Source organism: Canis lupus, chromosome 9, assembly GCF_048164855.1.
Source record: "Canis lupus baileyi chromosome 9, mCanLup2.hap1, whole genome shotgun sequence".
Classification (NCBI taxonomy): Eukaryota; Metazoa; Chordata; class Mammalia; order Carnivora; family Canidae; genus Canis; species Canis lupus.
Window position 1 is genome coordinate 16,130,588 of NC_132846.1, and position 6,647 is coordinate 16,137,234.

The window sequence follows — 6,647 nt, forward strand, 5'->3', positions numbered from 1 at the left end:
TCTGCACTGGGCTAATGTTTAGGTAAGATGATGTATAAGTTGTACCACTCCACAGTATGGTAAAGGCTCCAGCACAGTGATGACATCATTTAGTGACCTCCACTGATTATTTCACCACTTAACATGTTAAGGTAATTCACAAATAATTAATGAGTGGATGTTTTCTAATTATATAATAAGAAAAAAGTACCATTTGTATTTTAGAAGTTGATGATAAAGAGGTTTAAGATGATCAAAATCGTATCAATTACAACTATGATCACAACTCAACCAGCACAGACTCATTTCACATGACAACAGACATTGGTGGCCTCCCTTCCCTGTACAGTGTTGTACTCATACCCCAGCTATGCAAACATTATTCGCAACTGAATTGCAATCAGCTCTAATAGTATAGTATCTTAAAATTGAAAAACCCTTGAAAAAATAAAAATAAATAAAATAAAACTCCTTTTATCTACAGTAATTTTAACTAATGGAAAAATTATCACAGATCTTCACTCAAGGCCTATACATCTGAGGTGGTCAATGAAAATTTGTGGTTGGATTAGACAGATCACTGCACTTCATCTGTTCACGGTCAAATGGCCCGGGTAGTCTGAAATATAGTATTATAGGAACAACTAGTTTCATAGGAGGCAAAAAATATTCATCTTAAGGTTCTATGTCTCTGTGGAAAACTATTATGCAGATGGATTAACTTTTATATATTATCTTCCCTTGCTGAAGGCAGTGTCTTGGCCAGTGCCACTTTTCTACTGCATTTCATTGAAACATGGTAAAAGTCACTGGGCATTCACATACAAAAATGTGTGGTCACATACAGCACTTTTATCTTTTTTTTTTTTTTTTTTTTTACTGTGAATAGCATTTTAAAGATAGTTTTAAAAATGATCTTTATATTTATGAAAATTTCAGAAGTGCCAAATCGCACACACTAAAGTTTATTTATTTATTTTAGTAATTTCTTCACTCAACCTGGGACTTGAACTCATGACCTTGAGAACAAGAGTCATATGCTCTTCCCACTGAGCCAGCCAGGCATCCTACAAATCACACAAATCCCCTTTTGGGTTTTTTACAATTAAAATTTAACATTTTCATATTTCATCATTAATAGTCTGACTCCACATCCAAGGAGTGGATTGAGCTTTGCTAAATGGAAGGCCTCAGTGGGTGCTCATTGTCTGAAAGCCTCTTTGTTTGTTTTTGTGTTCTTCTTGTTGACTGCCACATGCTTGCACTAGCCTCTCCAGACTGAAAAGCAATTGGGTATGTTCTTGATTCCCAAGCTTTGGTAGTTGCTATGGGGATCTGATCAATGAACTCAGAATTTGGGATCTCAGATCTCAGAATGTGGGCATTTGGCTTGCCCCATGAGCTCCCCACATTGTATAATGCTCCTCCCAAGTAACTCCTCCTGGCCGTTTCCTATTCCTTCCAGTAAGCAAGTGGCAGTTTTACCATAAACATTTTCTGTATCAAGGAATAACTTTCCATAAACTTGTGCAGCCTAAGCTAGGTCTTTTTTTTTTGAAAGGGGAGCCCAGGGGCCCCTGGGTGGTTCCGTTGGCTAAGTGTCCAATTCTTGATTTCAGCCCAGGCCATGATCTCAGGGTTGTAAGATCAAGCTCTATGTGGGGGCTCCACACTCAGTGGGGAGTCTTATTCAGAGTCTCTCTCTCCTACTGCCCCTCCCCCCGACTCTCACGAGCTCTCTCTCTAAAATAAAATAAAATAAAATAAAATAAAATAAAATAAAATAAAATAAAATAAAATCTTTAAAGGGGGAACCCAGAAAGGAATTTCAAATTTGATTTATATTAAACAGAGCAGATGTTCTTAGACATCAGCAAATCTTACTGAAGTCTAGTGTTTCCTCCAGTTTTCAACAGCTAGGTACTCCAGGGAGCTTCTCACTCTTGCACCCTTGCTACTACCTCCTTGGTCTTTCACCTCCTTGCAGCTGGAATCCTCCAACAGCAACCCTCTCTCCCACAGCAAAGTGTGTGTCCTGGGAGGCTTATTCTCTTCCTGCACCACCACTCCTGCTCCTGCCACGACCTCAACTCTGATTCTACAGTGAATTTGTCCAAGGAAACATTTGTATAAGGTACAAAGATACGAAAATGTGTACAAGGTGTGTGACAGATAGTGGGGAGAAAGGTGGAACTCCCTCAAATAAATCATTTTTATTTTATCACTAATCACATCTATTTAATCTTCAAAATGATTTTTGTTGTTGTTTTTAAATGGAGGCATTCCATACCAGTAGACCCTACTCTTAATGTTTTCTCCTATGGTTGGCATTTAGAATGTTTGTCCTTTTGCAGAAAGCACTACAATGAATATATTTGTGTTTATGGGTTTTTTCTTTTGTTCAATTAAGTAAGATAATGTATGCAAGGTACTGAGCACAGTGATTGTAGTTTTATTTTATTTCCTAGGATAAATTTCTAGGGTATTTATTATTAAAATGTACGTACAATTTACTGGCTCTTTATTTGTAGGGTCACATTGCTTTTGAAAAGGGTTATACAACAGTTTTAGCCACATTTTAAAACATGCCAATCTAAGCAGCATCAATGCCTCAAGTTTGTTACAAATACCAGCAAGAATGAGCCTTGCTCCTTTGTGTGTATTTTTTTCTATGAATTGTCTGTTTATAGCTTTGGCCTTGATATCTTTCTTAAAAATAGCAATGTTACCGTCACTTATACTAGTTTTATTTTCTATTAAACAAAACAAGACAATTTTTCATATCTGAATGTCAACTTTACCTTTTTGACTTCTACATTTCAAGGATAGGAAAGTTCACATTCTCCATCGATCTAACAATCCTTCCATTCTCTATCTACTAATTTTTCAAAGTATTATCTTTCTATATTTATCTCTCTAATCTATCTGGAGTTTATTTTCTCAAATGGTGTAAAGTGAAAAATCCATATTTTTTTGAATTTTGATTTAATCACCCAAAGCCATTTGTTCCATAATTCTCACCTATTTATAACATGCTTTTTTTTTAAATAACGTATTCATGTTTAAACAGTGTAGTTTGTATATTTTCAATCTCTCCATTCTGTTCTATTGAGCACAATGAGCCAATGTACACCTGTTTTAATTCCTTTTGCTTTATAAATTTAGCTCCTACAGAAGTTGGTTATATGTCTTTCTTACTATGTTGTTTCCACTCAGACAAAGGCTGGACAAATTGTGTTTAGTGCCATAAGACATGATTGTGTTGAATTGTTATAATAATAAAGTTGTTTGGATTTTTATTTGTAACTAGATCTCGTAATAAATGTAATTATTATGTTATATTTTATTTCCACAATCTCTCATGGAATTTGTGTTGTTTGTTTGTTTTGAGGGGATGCTCTTAAATACCAATCTCCAATCTTAAAAACTTCTCAATTACTCTAGAACTTATGGTTCTATATATAAAATTTCAAAACTATATAAAATTTCAGAAACAACTGTGGGTTTCAGGTATTTGCCACCTAAGGGGACTTTTGTATTTTTTAAGAATTTGAGATGTCACTCCACTCCCATATGGAGGTTTTAGAGATGGCCATGTGTGTGTTTAACCAAATTTTGCTCAGAGAAAAGATTTATATATTTTGTTCCTAGTTTTAGATACCTTACTTAGTGTAAAAGGTAGGCTAAACATATGCTTTATCTCTGCTCTTTTCCAAGATTCCACTGAAGTTATAGAATAAAGAATAACTTCATAATTGTACTGGAAAACAGGAAAGGACAGTGTGGATAAATGGGCGAAAATGTTCACTTCCATACACAGTAAGAGTTTAATTGCCTTAGTCATTATTTGGAAGGCAAATTTGGTTGTAGATACCAAAATTAAAATGTGAACTAGCCATTACACCCTTAGGAATATGTATTCTAAAAATATTTAAACATATGTCCAAAAATGTATGTGTTAAGATATTCAACAACCTGAATCATCATCAAAAGGAAAATCATTAAGTAAATGCACAAATGTGTATATCCATAGAGATATTATTTGTATGATTATGAACTTTATATATAATAGTAGTATATATATGGCATTAAAATGTTTTGAAAACATGTGCATACTAATTTCTGAGTAGGGGCCACCATGAGGGGGGAGTGAGACTTAGTTGAGGAGTTGTGAAGAAGTAAGATATACTTAATTTGGTTTTGCAGTATACTTTTAGCATTATTTGAAAATTTTTCAAGTGAGGCTCAAAAGGTTGAATGATATACATGAGGTTTCCTCCTGCTAGTTTTGTTTTTCCACAAATCTGACATCTTAGTTCTCTTTGCTTATTCTTATTTAGATGATTCTATCTCATGATTTTTGTCAATTTTAAAATTAGAGTGACTCTAATGGGTAAATTGTTAGAACTACCTTTTTTCTCTTGGTGTGTTTATGAAAAAGTGTAACAACCATTAAAAACATACTATAACTTGTTTGTTCTGCATTCTCTTGAGACAAAATGTTGATCTAGAAACTGGATTCAGTTTTTAAATAACACAGTTGTTGTTTTAATATTTAAGTGTCTGCAGTACCCTGGATGCATTATCATATGTAGAATAGGCATGTTGCGCATTCATTATTTCTCCAGTACAAAGTGAAAAAAACACACAGAATGAGGAACCAAAGGAGGAGCAAACGTATTTTATTTATTATGATAATCCTTCTCAAGTCCTCTCTCCTGCTTTTGATCTAGGTGAAAGCAAGCTGGGAACGTAATTAAACCAGTGCTGAGTGAGACAGGAGATAGGATGCACAAAACCCCCTGATCCTGGCCAACTAGATGTTGAAGTTGAAGTTAATTAAGAGCAATATACAAATAATCTCTGCAAATGGTGACATTTATAAATGCATTTTGAATATTCTGAAGCAGTTATGTAAATCACCAAGAGTAAGACTCTAGGGGAAATGTAAAACATGCAGGCTCACCTTTTAATACCTTTTGGTAATGTTTTCATTAGCTTTAATGTTTGCCAGGGGACTGTGAATCTGGAGGTAATCTGATGACAGAAATGTTGTAGCCCTGTGAGACGTTGAGCCATAGAGGAGGGGGCTGCCAAGAATGAGACCTGGTGTTAAGGGTCAATGATAGTAATAATAAGGAAACAGGTGACATTCTCTGTGGTTCTGGGGGTGGGGGGTGGTTTGAGCCTGCCTGTGCTGGAAGAAGCAGAACTAACAAGATGCTGAGGAATTAACACTTGAAAAAGGGCAAGGCCTCAGTGTTCACAAAGGTTCACTCCTTAGATGGACTTTGGGAATGGGGATGACCAAAATGATAACCACGAGGCTGTATCATTTAAGTTACTTATGACTTTTGAGGAATTTTAGTGCATGGATTTCAATAGGACAAGGAGAGGGCATGTGGTTCTTGCTGTTAGTATGTAGCTGGGGGGAACAAAAGGAGATTATTTAATGATACTCCTATGATCCTACAGTCAGCCAGTGGTGGCATAGGGAATTAACTGCAGTCATTTCTCATTCTTACTTTTATAAGATATCTGCAGATTTTAGGGGTAGCAACCTCTGGCACAGCTGCTCTAGAGAATTCTGATAACACATGATCATGAATATTTCCTAGTTCCCCTCTCCACACTTTGGCCTCTCGGTCCTTTCACATATTTCCTCTTTCTCCTTTGTCATTGGCAGAGATGGACTCCTTATTTAAGACCTTTTGCCATTTGTGATGGCATGGATGGAGCTAGAGTGTGTTATGCTAAGTGAAATAAGTCAGAGAAAGACAAATACCATATGGTTTCACTCATTTAAGAAAGAAAACAGGGATCCCTGGGTGGCGCAGTGGTTTGTCGCCTGCCTTTGGCCCAGGGCGCGATCCTGGAGACCCGGGATCGAATCCCACGTCGGGCTCCCAGTGCATGGAGCTTGCTTTTCCCTCTGCCTGAGTCTCTGCCTCTCTCTCTCTCTATCATAAATAAATTTAAAAAAAAAAATGAAAGAAAACAGATGAACCTATGGGAAGGGGGAAAAGAAAAAAAAAGGAGAGAAGGAAGCATAAGAGATTCTTAATAATACAGAATGAACTGAGGGTTGATGGAAGGAGGTGGGTGGGGGATGGGCTAGATGGGGGATGGGTACTGAAGAGGGCACTTGTGATGAGCACTGGGTGTTGTGTTTAAGTGATGAATCACTGACTTCTACTCCTGAAACCAATGTTGTACTGTATGTTAACTAAGTAAAATTTAAATTAAAAAGAAAAAGACCTTTAATTCTGCTCTCCTCCAAGATGTTTTTTTAAACATCTATTTTTTAAAAGTTTGTATATATGTGTGTATATATATATATATATATGATCCATATGTATATGAGTATATGATCCATATATATGGATCACTAGAAATCATTAGTTCTCTTACATGCTGTCACTTCTACCCTTGTTGAGTATTGCTTTTTTGGGCAGGGGGAGGGGAGATTTGTGCTAAGCTATTTTATGTAGCTCAGAATTGGATTTCTAGAGTCTCAGAGACTTAGGGAACTGGAAATGTGCTCTACATTTTGCCTATCAACAAAGCCTAATCAAGAATTCATTCTTTGCCAGCAACATTCAAAACAGAGATGATTCCAAGCTGTGGCTTGGAAATAAACTCCTTTTATTGCATTTCAATTTATAGTG